Here is a 14,964-nt window from a genome sequence, read left to right as displayed (position 1 = left end):
ACTATATATGACATAGACGATAGACCATAATCCCCTCTACAAATATAAGTGAAATAAGTAGCTTTTTCATCAGGCTCAAGTCGATAACGGCTGCTGCTTATCTGGTCTGCCCACTCTGGGTATCACTTTCTTGAATAAACTTGTCCGTTTGGAGACACTGAGTCCAGATGTCCCTGTATATTTTCTGGAGGTGGTTGTTAGCCCAGACTTGCATGGACAACTAAAAGATTAATTTAGAACAATATTCATCTTACAAGGCAAGAACTGTACATTTAGCTTTTACATAAATATAAATAACAGACATAGTGTTTCTATAATAGTATTGAACCTCTAGTCCTTGCTTACCAAGGAAAAGATGAAATGATTAGGGAAGTATAGTTAATGATTAGCATTAATGGTTAAGAACTTAGACTTCGGAGTCAGAGAAATTTGGGTTCAATTCTCTTAGCTTTACATTTACCAACAAGGAGGCCCTGGGCAAGTTACTGAACTTCTCTACCCTTCTCTACATCTGTGAAATGTCCCTACCCCTCAGACTCTACTGTAAGGATGAAAACAGATAATGTAAGTAAGTGCCTGGAACATAGGAAACGCTCCGTACATGTGGAGAGTTGTTATTACCATCTCAGGCTGCTTTCTTTCCTGGCTTGCTGGTCCCTGTACACCTATTTGTTCCATTTTTCTCCTGTTCCAGTTGGAATGATGACTTTTAGGTGTCAGAGCCTTAAATACGAATGCCAGGAACTCTGCCTCTCAATCTGCAACTACTGCAAGTGAAGCCCAAATTCCATACAGGGCGCTCTGCACCATGAGGGAGAGTTTTATTCTTGGCTTTGGACAGCAAAAGGATGTGTCATTTGGAGCCACCGTAAAAGGGGAGTCTTACTATTCTGTCATTCCAGGGCTACTATCACATAGGCTATATAAGTGGTTTGATTCGTTATTAATTTTAAAATAGGAGCCTTTCTGTAATTTTGAAGTAGTTGTAAGAAATTCTAGCCACAGCATTGTATTCTGTTTTTGTATGTGTGTGTGTGTGTGTGTGTATGTGTGTGTGTGTGTGTGTGTGTGTGTGTTCACTTGAAACGCACTTACTGAGAACCTACTGTGTTCTCTCTGGGGAGGAATATAGAGCTGAATAGGTTATCTTTCCCTCATAGGAGCTTAAATCCCATGTAGGAGATAGAAAGGACACAGCAATGGGAGAGAGTGAAGCAGCAAGGGAGTAAGAAGGTCTCGAGCATGGTTCCCTCTATTCTGGGTTGGGATTCGTGTGTGCAGCGCAGTGAAATAAGGGAGATAAAAGGTCACGGGGCCCTGGACTGGGCCTGAATTCTGGCACTTGTACTTATTAGCTAAACTACCCTGACAAGTCACATGCCCTCTCTGAATCAATTTTCTCAGGTGAAAAAAGAGAATAACGCTACCCCCAAAAGATTGTTCTGAGGATGACCTGAGATCAAGTACCTACCAAGCACGAAGCCGGGCTAATTATAGATTATAGATATTAGCCACTATAAATATCAATGTCATCAATATGCCAAGACATAGACAGTAATTAAAAAAAATCTTGTCAGCATATAGGTAGGCTCAGTGGAGGAGGCTTAATGAAAGAGATCTTAATTCTGATCTCTGCAGCATGGCGGATGTGTAGCATCTTCTCAGGTATGCAAATGTGAAGTCTTTCCTGCTGAACATTTGCCACTCTTCTGACACAGATGATGACATCCTGTGGTCACTCCACTCCCCTAGTGAGATATTAGGTGGTGGTTTCATGCACACCCCACCCATGATGGTGGATTATCTGACGGTAACAGAGAAACAGGAAGATCAGTGGTTTCAACTGAGCAAAGAGACCATGTGTTTTACTGTAAATAACTTCCATTTCTATCAGTTCCTTGACCAAACACTGAACAAACTGTGATATGAAATGATAAGGAAACCAAGATACATCTAGAAAAGCTGAAAGCCTCCTTAATGTTGAAAGCATATCCTGTCATCCATAGCATGCTAAGGTAAATAAGATGATGGCTGAAGACAAATTTATGGACAGGATAACTGGTCTAATGGACAGATGGAAGGAGGAAGGAAGCCTGGCACTGTACCTGCAAGTGCAACTGCACCTTCCTTGCTAAAGCTGCTGTTCTGCCCTAGAGCCTCTCATTTTGTTTGACCAGGTTAGGAAAGTAATCCAGATTTAAATAAACAGTCACTGGGTGGAAGCTAACTCAGCTCATTTATTATAAAACTCCTTGATTTATGGGCAATATGGGGTTTTTAGGAGGAGAAAATGAGATAATCTGTGATATAATGGTTGTTACTCATAAGAAATACCACTGTGGTCTTTCCATTATTTCTAAAAGCATTCTTCTCACAAGGAAATGATAACATCTAAAGGCTTTATTGGCATTAATATGGTTGTATCTATGTTCATCATGATGATAATTATAATAGTGGGTACCATTTTTGAGCTTCCAGATTACATCATGGGGACCCCCGGGCTTCAATTCAAACCGTATGTCCCTTGGAGAGCCACTCATATTCTGTCTCGAGGTGTAAGCGCCATAAGGGTAGAGGTCTTTTCTATCACCTTCAGGACTGTATCCTACCCAGAGCAAGGACAGTGTCCATTACATGAAGGTTGTTCCATCGATATTTGTTGAAATGTTTAATTCAACATTCATTATCTCTTTTAATACTCACAACAACCCTGAAAGCTCAATGTTGTTAGCTCAAGTTTGTGAACAATAAAGTTGACCTGCTTGTTTCAAAGCTATCTATAGAATTACATATGCAGTGGGGGGCTGCAGGGGTGGGAGAGATTTGCTCTATGGACACATGATTTCTGAGTGTAACATGGGAGAATCAAAGAGAATAATACTGTTAATGTGAACATTCTTTTTATGTTTCCTCAGAGTGGGAGGGAGTAGCTCTGTTGGAGACTTGACTGGAGAGGCACTCCAAACCACGTCTATGGGGAAAGGTGGAATCAAGGTGAAAAGTTTGGTTTGGAGGAGAGAAAATGCTTAGGGGACATGATAATCACCCTCACACAGCCCAGGCCCAACTCAGAGCAGAAGAAACTGTCTTGACCTGTGTAGGACCAGAGGGCAGAACACAGTGCAATTTTAGGGAAACTGATTTTGGTTCGACATAGGCAAGAACATTCTAACTGCTTCTCCTGTTTAAAAACAGAATAAATGACCTTGGAGGTAGTAAATCCCCTGTTGTTGGAGATGTCCAACGTGGGATTGCACGATCACTTGACAGGGATGTTGTAAAAGGGATGTAAACGTTGGCTAAGGGGGAAAAGGCACGCGGCTAGATGGTATCCAGAAACGAATGTATTTAAAATGAAACTGATAGGTCAGATTCCAGCAGCCTATGACGTTCCCGAGGGCAGCGGATCTGTCTATGTGATACAGCATTGGGTTCCCAGCACACTTCACCATACCTGGCACATAGTATACATTTGTTAACGTGCATTAAATGAATCAACTGGAATCATGGGTACACTGGGGAACCTATCATGCTCTGAGCATTGATGCTCCAAGAAGTTATGGAGTGTGATAGAAATGAAACTCAACCAGATCACCTTTCCTATTTCCCTTTCCTATGTAGATCATAAGTTTGGTCTAGAGGGGACATTTTCCAACATTTAATTTGTATGTTAAATGTTGGGCTCACATAGAATCTTTTCCTCAGGTGAAGTGCCTTGCTGTATATATTTTCTGTTGGCCTCACTAACTCAGAAGTTGTTTGAGTAGACCATGCAGAAGCCAACTCGTGGAATGCTGGAATGAGAGGACAGGCAGGGGCCTGAGAGATGCCCTACTCTATCTGCAAGAGTGATGGGGACGTAATCCAACATGCGGAGCCACCCCCACAGGTGTCGCTGGAGAAACCCCAGAGGTGACAATGATTGTGTCTAGCACTACGTCTGGAACCTGTCAGGGTCTCAATACACTATAGCGAAGGAAGGAACAAGTGGAGCAGGGTGGTGTACAGAAGCAGTGCTAGACTTGGGCCCAGGGAGCCCGGATTCTCCTCTGGATCTGTCTGTCACTGACTGCCTGTGTGACCCTTACATGTTCCTTGTCCTCTCTAGCTGTCATCTGCGGCTACGTGGCATTGAAATAGCTGTCCTATTTGGGGGATAGCAGCTAAGGAGGCAGGAGAACATGGTCCTCTCGACTAGTTGGTAATTAAAATGGCTTCAGGGTCATTTTAAAGGAGTAGAGTAAGTTGCATTGCATGTATAATTAGATGTGGGATGTGGAGGGGAAGTGGTGAAGGAGAACTCCTAGATTTCTGACTTAGGCAGCTGGGTGTATGGCAGTGATATTTGCTGAGATAGGAACAAGAAACCAGGAGTGGTTTTGAGAGGAAACTAAGGAACCACACCTTGTGCTCCCAGAAGCCCACACACTCAGAAAGATCCTAGCCCTTTGGCTCTTCCCCTACCTCCTTGAGTGAGAATAGGCCCATTGAACGAGATGGTGGGCAGATCAGGTAGCTCATTTGTAACAGAGACTGCTGCTTATGTGTCCTGGTGCTGGAAAGCTTCAGGGGCTGGTATAACTCAGCCTTAAATCTCCACGTTCATCTTTTCTCTATGGCGAAAGCAGCTCCAGAAGGCAAATATGGAGATCTGGGACCCACAAACCTAAAATTATAAAGAAAAAGAAGAGAATCAGGGGAAGATTAAAAGCTGGTATCCTGCCAGAGTTTTGCTTCATTCAAAGCACTCACCCACACTCTCCCTGGTTTCCAGAGACCAACTGTGGGTTTGACTCCTGCAGCCTATGTCAGCGCTGCCAGGCTTTGATGCTGAGTAAATGAAACTAGAAGTATTAAAAAAAATGGAACTCCCCGAGGACTGGGGGTGGCTGGGAACATCCAGCTGAGTGGCAGACTGAGGGACTTGGCAGGACGGGGATTAATATGTAATGGAGAGAACAGAGCTCCCGTGGGCACTGAACTACCACTGACCTCAGCCTTATTTAAGTACTGGAAGCCTGGGTCCAGTGAGTGGACCCCAGTACAGCCATGCTGGACTGTAGAGAACAACAGACATCCCACAGCACTGTCTTTTTCTTTTTAAATCAAAATAAATTTTTTTTTCCATTACAGTTGACATTCAGTATCCCATGGCGTCTTATGAATATCGCTTGTAGAGAGGACCCATTTTTTAATACAGCAGAAAGAGACAAAGGCCGGGAAAACAAATGTAAAAAATGAGAAATTATGGCTGTCACTTTTAAAAGAATAAAAAGAATTGTTTTTGTGTCTAATTACAAAGGCAATATATGTTCATGGTAGACAATTTAAGAAATTCAGAAAAGAAAAATAAAGACTCAACTGTAATCCCACTAACTACTCTTGCCATTTGATGAATATTTACTGAAGCTCACAACAATCCTGAGACTGAGGTAGTATTATTATTCCCTATAACTCAGTGAAGGAACTGAGGTTCAGAGGTTGAGATTTGCCTGAAGACGCACAGCTGGTTAGTAGTAGAGTCTGGATTTGAACCTGGTTCTGTATCCCAACTTTCTCACAATACTTTATTTATCTTGGTCCTTGGATAATACCAGAAGTATTTGTCCAATCATTTGGACAAATTACTTGTCCAATAATCCCGATTTGCGATGGGAAATATTCCCCAGCAAAAAGACACTGCATGAACATATTTAAAAAATGCATCTTGTCCTTTCAAGTCTTATCACACTTCCTGAAATTTTATAAACCCATCCATTTGTAAAAGTGGTGTTTTGAGTCTTGGCCCATTCTGACAACCAAAACAGAAAGCAACTTTCCTTCCATTACTTGGCCTGAGGCTTCCTTCTGCTTCTGCCCAAGGCAGGCTGTGGTTAGCACTCACTGCTTAACCTCTTCCTCCTGCAAGCCCCTCTTTGAAGTAGAGCATTTTGTTTCGACCATTTTGATAACATGGACATTCTGTGTCCCTAAATATCAAGCCAATCACTTGTAGAAAGTGAACAAATAATGTAACAACCTCACTCCACTTCTAAGCTTCACCATCTCTCACCACATCTCTGATTCCAGCCCCATTTTTTTTTTTTTTTTTTTTGCCAAGTAAGCAGAGGATTTATTAAAACAAAGAAAGAGAACACACTCCAAAAATATGGGAGTGGACAGGCCCAGAAAGACAGCAACTGCACTCCAGCCCCATTCTTGAATCTCCCATTTGACCCTCACTTCACTTCATCCTGACATTAGAATGCATTTCTTTTGCACAAAGTACTTGATGATTTTTTTTAAAGTTGAATATTTAACACTTTATTCTTTAAAGAAATGCATTAAATGTGAATGTTAAATTATCAGTAGCATCAAAATGACCTCAACGAAACATAATATACTCAATACCCAATCTTGATGACCCAGCTTTGTCCCCAGCCAGTTTCTTGCTGACAGCTTTAGACATTTTCTGCACATCCTCCACTATTCACTGACCCTGACTCTTCCCAATGACTCTCCAGTGGTTCTTAATCTAGCGTTATCATTTAGAGGAAACATTGAAACCAAGCTGCCTCAATTCAAATCCCACTTTTACCAACCCCTATGTGACTTTGGGCAAGTTATATGACTTCCTTATGCCTCAGTTTCCTTGTTTGTTGAACGAGCAAAATAATAATATCTATTTCATAAGGTTGTTTTGAGATCAAGTACTTGTAATGATAATGCTTGTAAAAGTCTTTAAATATGACCTGGTATATTGTACACACTAGTAAATATTAGCTATTAAGGCAAATGGAGTTGTCTATCCATCTTGTCACCACAAGGGCCCATAGACAAGGTATATTTCTTACAAATAATTTAAAATTTCAGTGGTTTTCTTGTTTCATTTATTGGCATTGCTGAGTAATTTTTTAAATCGCATATGCACAGTAGTTTGCTTACAATTACATATTGAATAGACTTTTGTGGGCTTGCCTAGAAACCTTAATGACAACTTACAACACTGTATGTATATATACATCTATCTATTTACATGTATATATACATACACACACAAACATATTTTTGCAGTGGATTTTTGGACAACTGATTTTATGTACTACATCTAGTTTATTTTATAAATTTATTTTTCTTCCATTCATTTTTTATTTTCAAATGCTGGCTGCTAAAAGATTGTCAAGATTCAACATGGTCTTGAATAGCAAGCCAAGGATTTTGTATTTTATTTCCTGTGGAATGAGGAGACGCCCACAACTTTAGAGGAGAAAAGTGGCATAGTTTAACTTGTGATTTAGGGAGGAGTGCAAAGGCTCGTTTGATTAGGATTTCCTGGAGTCAGGGAGATCAGTTAAGAGGCTGTTAGAATGGAACTAGAACAAATTGTCTTCAAATTTATATGGAACCACAAAAGACCTTGAATAGCCACAGCAATCTTCAGAACAAAGAACAAAGTTGAAGGTATCACACTATGTGACATGAAACTATAGTACAAGTTTATAGTAATCAAAACAGCATGGTACTGGCATTAAAAACAGACACATAGATCAATGGAATAGAATAGAGAGCTAAGAAATAATCCCACACTTAGATGGTCAATTAATCTATGACAAAGGAGGCAAGAATATACAATGGGGTAAAGAGAGTCTCTTCAAAAAATGGTATTTGGAAAACTGGACAGATACATGCAAAAAAATGAAACTAGACCACTTTCTTACACCATATATAAAAAAAAAACTCAAAGTGGATTAAAGACTGAGCTATTAGACCCCAAACCATAAAACTCCTAGAAGAAAACATGGGCAGCAAACTCTGACATTGCTCTTAGTAATGTTTTTTTGTTGTTGTTGTTTTGTTTTGTTTTTAATATATCTCCTTGGGCAATGGAAACAAGAGAAAAAATAAACAAATGGGACTACATCAAACTAAAAAGTTTTTGCACAGCAAAGGAAACTGTCAACAAAATGAAAAGAAAACCTACCTAATGGGAGAAGATATTTGCCAATGATACATCCACTAAGGGGTTAATACCCAAAATTTAAAACTCAACACCAAAAAAACCCAAACCATCAATTAAAAAATGGACAGAGGACCTGAATTTTCTCCAAAGAGCAGTCTGGACAGGCACCAGAGCCCTTAAGCTATACCCTACATCCCCATGACTACTGTGTAACAACCAATTTGTACTTCTTAATCTCTTCCCCTTTTTCACCCACCCTCAGCCCCCTCCCATCTGGCAATCATCAAAATGTTCTCTGTATCTATGAGTTTTTTTTCTGTTTTGTTTGTTTATTTTATTAACATTCTTTAGCTGTCACTTATATGTGGAATATTATAACTGAAATCATATGACATTTGTCTTTCACTATCTAACTTACTATAAAAAGAACAATATCCTCTAGGTCCAATCATGTTGTCACAGATGGCAAGATTTCATGGCTACAACATATTCAATATGGGTAATAGATAGGAGGGGGTTTGGGGCCAGGGTGAAAAAGTTGAAGGGATTAAGAAATACAAATTGGTAGTTATAAAACAGTCCCGGGGATGTAAAGTAAAGCATGGGCAATATAATTAATAATATGGTAATAACTATGTATAGTGCCAGATGAGATCACTTCATAAATTATATAAATGTCTAACCACTATGCTGCACACCTAAAATTAATATAAAATAATATTGAATGTCAACTGTAATTGAAAAATTTTAAAAGGGGGGAAAAGATAAAAGGGAATGAGAGATTCAAAGTTCCAGGTATAAAACAAATAAGTCTTAGGGATGTAATACACAGCTAGGAATATAGTCAATAATAATATGATAGCATGGTGCAGTGTCAGATGGTTGCTGGACTTACCATGGTGATCACTTCTTTAGCACAGGGAATATAATCAATAATATGGTAATAACTGTATAGAGCCAGGGAGGTACTGTTGAATAACTATGATATATACCTGAAACTAATATAATATTGTATGTTAGCTATATTTTAATATAAATTAAAAAAAGAATGGCTATCATCAATAAATCAACAAACAACAAGTGTTGGTGAGGATGTGGCAAAAAGGGAACCCTTGTGCACTGTTGGTGGGATTTCAAATTGGTGCAGTCACTATGGAAACCAGCATGGAGATTCCTCAAAAAATGAAAACTAGAACTACCTATAACCTAGAAATTCCACTTCTGGGTATTTATCCAAAGAAATCTAAAACACTAATTGGAAAAGATATATGTACCTTTATGTTCATTGCAGCATTATTTACAATAGCCAAAATATGGAAGCAACTTAAATGTCCATTAATAGATGACTGAATAAAGAAAAGGTGGTAGATATATACAATGGAATATTACTCTGCCATAAAAAGAATGAAATCTTACCATTTGTTTCAACAGGGATGGACCCACCTATTATGCTAAGTGAAATAAGTCAGACAGAGGAGAAATATCATATGATTTCACTTATATGTGGAATCTAAAACTCAAAATAAATGAACAAACAAAATAGAAACAGAATCATAGATACAGAGAACAAACTGATGTTTGCCAGATAGGAGGGTATTTGGGGGTCTGGATGAAAAAATTGAAGGGATTAAGAAGTACAAATTGGCAGTAACAGAATAGTCACAGGGATGTAAACTACAGTATAGGGAATATAGTCAATAATATTGTAATAACTATTTATGGTGCCAGGCGGGTACAAGACTTACTGGGGGGATCACTTCGTAAGTTATATGTATAAATGTCTAACTACTATGCTGTACATATGAAACTAATATAATATGGAATGTCAACTGAAATTATAAAAATGAAGTTTAAAAAACACTCAATAAAATAGAAATTGATGGATACTTGTTTTACATAACATTAAAAAAAGAGGCTGTTAGAATGACTCCAACTCAGCCTCAGTTAAGGTGCTGGATAAGAGGTGATGCGTGTGGGAATAATTTGGGGGTAGAATTAAGAGAACTCAAGAATGGAGTGGTAAGAGCAATGGAGGAGATCATTCTAGAAGTTTTCATTTGGGGTCAGTGGGAGGATGGATGGAGAAACCATTAAGACAGATAGCTTTTGTTATTGTTTTCTAAACTAAGATGGGATTCAAAAGTTTCAAGGAGAGATAGACATGGGTTGTGCAAAGTCAGAATATAATGCAAGCCACTTCCCCAAGTCACATACCAAAAAAAAAAAAATCTATGTGCACCCAGTAATTTTGATATCTGAACCTAGAACTAAATGACATGGAATGACTAAATAAAAAGGAAAGAAAGAGAGAGAGAGAGAGAGAGAGAGAGAGAGAGAGAGAGAGAGAGAGAGAGAGAGAGAGAGAGAGAGAAAGAAAAAAAAGAAAAGAAAAAGGAAGAACATATAGAATTGGTAACGTTTTTCACTGATGATCCACTTGACAGTGATAATTAAGCACATTAAATGTTACATTCCAAGGAATGTTGGGCAGATGCTAAGTTTTTGAAACAACACACTCTTTTATCCCTGCAGATGTGGAAGCTTTCCTCTCTCAACAGAGCAGCCAGAAACTTGTTTGGAAAGACCCAAACAAGGCCACAAGTACCCCAACTACATCCTTTCCAAGATGCTAATACTTTCCACTTTCATCCAAGACTCCCAAAGCCTGTGTGTTCAGTGGGCAAAGAATAAGATGAAGGGACTGCCCTGTCTGAGGCCACATGGGCAGCCAAGCAGGCAGGAGGGTGTGGTGGAGGCCTCCAGCCCAGAAATGGTGCGTTCTCCACAAAACCACATTCCCTTCCCCCGCCCTTCCAAACACTCCAGCTGGCATAGGGAGAGTATTTGAAAATGAGAAGGAAGCTTTCCTATGTTGTGTCTGTGGGTTCTGTTACCATATTTTGTAAGTCAGAACTCCAGATACATGGTGAATACAGTTGTACTAATAGCACCTAAGGGGAGAGATATTTTTAAAATACTCTGAAAAAATCTAGAGTATGTGGTTGCCATGATAAAAAACACATCATTTAAGAGATGGATTCCACAAATATTTATTTGGCACCTACTAGGTGCCAGGCACTGTTCCAGGCATTGACGGCAGAATGGTGAACAAAACAGACATGTTAACTAGTGGGAGTGGGTACCCTGCTGGGCAGGGCATTGGGATTTAGGATCTAGTCCATCAAGTTAAGGATGTGATCCCAAAAGAACATGATTGGATAACTATATTGCAGATTTTTAACTTCTGCTTGAATCCTAAAAGTTCAAAAGGACCAATTCTAACCCTGCCTGGCTAATCAGTGATATATAGTCGCTAACCTCCAGTGGGACATCATCTCTCCCTTCTCTGAGCTGCCCTGTACTTCCTTTGATCCTCTGAAAAGCATTGGATCATTCCTTCGTGTGTTGTGATTATTTATGTATATGTCTTATCAGCCTTTGTAGATGCCTTCAAAGCAGGCTGCTTTTGCTTCCTTCTCCAGATCCCTCCCCAGACACTGCCCTGACTCCCCTCCCTTTTCCTCCTCCATTCACCATGCATCCAGTGTTCCTTCCATGCAGAGCTCCTTGCTGGTCCCTACATGTGCCAAGCTCTTTGCAACCCGTGCTTTTGCTCCGACTTCCCTCCGATGGAAAGCTCTTTCCCTCTTTGCTCTGGAGAACTATGACTCTTGTTGGAAAACTGCTCAGAAGTTAAGCCCTTGACTTCTTTGAGCATTGAGTGGTCATGCCCCCTGGTCCTCGGAGGACTCTAAGCATATCTGTTAGCTCACTTATTATCCTGGATATTTTTTTTCTTCCCTGTTTTTCTGTGGGTCTATAAGCTCGGGGGCAAAGTCCTCATTTTATCTATCTAGATCTCTGGGGCTATATACCTTTGCCTGGAAGAGGCCTTAAGTGAAAGTGTGTTGAATAACTTATTTGCATTCTGAATTACCCGGGAGATAGCCACATGACTCTAAGACCCTCCTGTCTCTCTCACACACACACACACACACACACACACACACACACACACTCTCTCTCACACACAAGTCTATTTGTCCTTGCTAGAAATTTCTCCCAGGGCTCACTCCTTGGCTTGAAGGTACTGAGACTTCTGTTAGAACACAAATGTGATGTAATAGCTAGAGCACTGGATGAAGAACCTAGAGACCTATATTCTAGTTCCAACTCACCCTGCAATTAGTTCTGTGATCTTGGCCAAATCATATCATCTCTCCAGGTCTGGGTTTCTTCATTTATAAGGTAGAAGTTGAACTCAATTCGGAATGGTATATAGATATTTTTCCTCCAGTGATCATTTCAGTCAAATGGTAGTGGCCTCTCAGAGAGCTTTGTGGAAGATTGTAAAGGTCAGCACAGGAAAGACACTCAGCTAGAAAGAATAGAGTGACTGTTTCTGACTGTTTAGCATAGAAGTAGGAAGTGGGGCACATCTGCCTATTATGGGTTGACATTGAACTGGATAGGTTTTTAAGTTCCTTTTAGCTCAAACACTCCACATTTCATGATCCTTGCAAGATTCCATGTGTCATGCAGGGTCTCAGCTCCCGCTCCCCGCACAAGAACGCAGGATATGGGGAGGCCAAAAAGGAGCACCCATGGAGCCATAGATAGGGGAGTCATACCACTATATTCTCGCTGGTGGCTGGGTTGGAGACACAGGAAGTAGGATCAACACAATCTGTAACCTGCCATCCATGCTTGCTAACCCCACTTGCTAGCCGCTTCTCTGCCAGACAACCAACCAATCCCTTTCTAACTGCAATCTGCGCTTGCTAGCTCAGCCAGGACAGTTATATCAGTGGCTAATGGCTAACTGGTTACAGCTGATGGCCAACTAGTCACAGCTGACGGCCATCTACCACCCGAGCCAGCACCTTTCCATGTGAGGTCGAGAGCCTGGAAACTGCTCTCTGGGACTCTGTCCCCACACTATGCAAAATCAGTTTAATTTTGCTCAGGAGGTATACGAGTACGTCAAGTGTCTGCTGCATGCTATCGTGTGTACCGAGTGGTACAAAGAAGAAATAATGCATGGTTGTTTCCTGTAAGGGACTCTGGGTGATTAGGAGAGGTAAGTGATACATATCATTTCCATTTAGCAGATAATCGAAATTGAGGCTCCACCAGGGAGTGAAGGAACTGGGTATCAGACTAGTTTGATTCTAAGTGCTTTAAGCTTTCCCACTATCCCTCAGTACCCTTCATTTACACGACAAAGGGACAGCAGATACTGAACTGAAAGCTCTAGTGTTTCCCTTGCCTGGTGTATCACAGCAGAGGCCCAGGATAAAGAGCAGACAGTGTGAGCAACCTGGGGGAATGAGTAGAAAAGGAAACAGAAGTGTCCAGAAGACACCTTTCACCTATTGCATGAAGGCTGCTCTTGGTTTCAGCAGAGGAAGCCTTCATCGGGTCACTTTTACAGGCAAGCACATTTCCTCACGTCACATGGACCTCGATCCTAAGATTCAGTCCCTTTAGGATTAGGACGATGGGATTAGGGAGTGGTAACAACCTTCTGGGAAGAAACAGTGCAGGATAATGATTCAAATCAAATCCTATTGATACATAGCAGGCCCTAACCTCGAGCTGCATATGGTGTCCACCCAACACCACCTGAGGGCATGGCCCTATGCACTTGTGAGGTTTGGAGAACTTTAATATCCATTTGGTTTGAAAATGCCACGATTTTCCCAGTACTGTTTTGTAAGTAGTGAGATTTCCTAAGTAAGAGCAGATGGCTATTTTCTGGGCCATGTGGATGCATCTTGATAGAGGTGGGGGGTGGCCATAAATCCCGAGTGTGGTCTCTGGACTCCACATGTTCGAATTCTTAATAATGACCAGACCCTGAGAAAATTGTTCATGTCACTAGATTCACACAAGGCAGGCAGACATGAAGAAAGGAAGTTACTGATGTATAATAAATTTTCACGCTACATGCAATGCACACACTAACATCATATGCTCCAGTAGAGTTAGCTGGTAAGGACATGCCCGTCATGATGCTGACAGACTTGGAAAACCAAACCAACAGTCAGAAGGTCACTAAGGGAGAACCCAAAGTTGGAAAAAAGAAGATTCAATGAACTGAATATGATATTTATTTTTGACTACAGTAAACTTAATATAAAATATAGAAAGTTGGAGCTAGAAGGGACCAAGTTCATCTTAGCCCACTCTTTCATTGCACAAAGAGGAAACTGAGACCCAGAAAGAAGAACTAACTTGCCCAAGTTCACACCATTCATTCATTTCTCCATTTATCTTACATGTTTAGAGTCAAGTCTCATTCTAAACAAAGTGGTGGCTTTCACAAGCTCTAAAGTCCACCTCAGGAGATGGATATGAATAGAACAAATTCTCATACAGTGTGATTAGTGTTCTGAGACAGGGGTTGGCAAAGATTTTCTGTTAAGGGCTGGATAATAAATATTTTAAGCTCTGTGGGCCACAGAGTCTCCTAAACTCCATTGTTATAACACAAAAGCAGACGTAAATGAGACGTAAATAATAAAAGTGTCTGTGTTCCAGTAAAATTTTACTTGTTGCCATTGAAATGTAATAGTATATGCACATGGAATGAAATATTATTATTCTTTTGATTTTTTTTCCAACCGTTTAAAGATGTAAAGCTATTCTTAACTTACAAACTGACAAAAACAGGCAGCAGGCTGGAGTTAGCCTGCAGGCAGTGGTTTGCGGACGCTTGTCTTAGGTGCACAGAAGTTCCAAATGATTTTTCCCCATCCATGAAAGTGATCTAATTGTTGATCAGATTCTTTCACCAAGAACGGAAGAGTATGTGCTGGTCAGTGTCATTCTGAAAAGGCAAGGCCATGGAAGGGGATGCTATTCACAAAGAACGGTAAAAACAGGATAAGGAGAGGCCTGAAAGACCCTCGCTCATGCCCACCCTCCGCTATTTCCCATTAAATTCCAAATGCCTCTGTAATCTTGAGCCAGCTTTAATACATTTACTTTTCACATTACAGACTCTCAATTTGTTACAATTT

The 14,964-nt window shown here is 40.4% G+C and overlaps 1 pseudogene; it reads left to right on the top strand.

The window, feature by feature from the left end:
* The first annotated feature begins 457 nt into the window (after window positions 1-457).
* Window positions 458-14,964, top strand: part of LOC117029844 (60S ribosomal protein L26-like) — a 36,863-nt pseudogene continuing 22,356 nt past the window's right edge.

This window comes from Rhinolophus ferrumequinum, chromosome 11 (assembly GCF_004115265.2).
Source record: "Rhinolophus ferrumequinum isolate MPI-CBG mRhiFer1 chromosome 11, mRhiFer1_v1.p, whole genome shotgun sequence".
Lineage (NCBI taxonomy): Eukaryota > Metazoa > Chordata > Mammalia > Chiroptera > Rhinolophidae > Rhinolophus > Rhinolophus ferrumequinum.
Note: the sequence above shows the minus strand (reverse complement) of the source record. Positions and strands in the feature narration are given on the sequence as shown.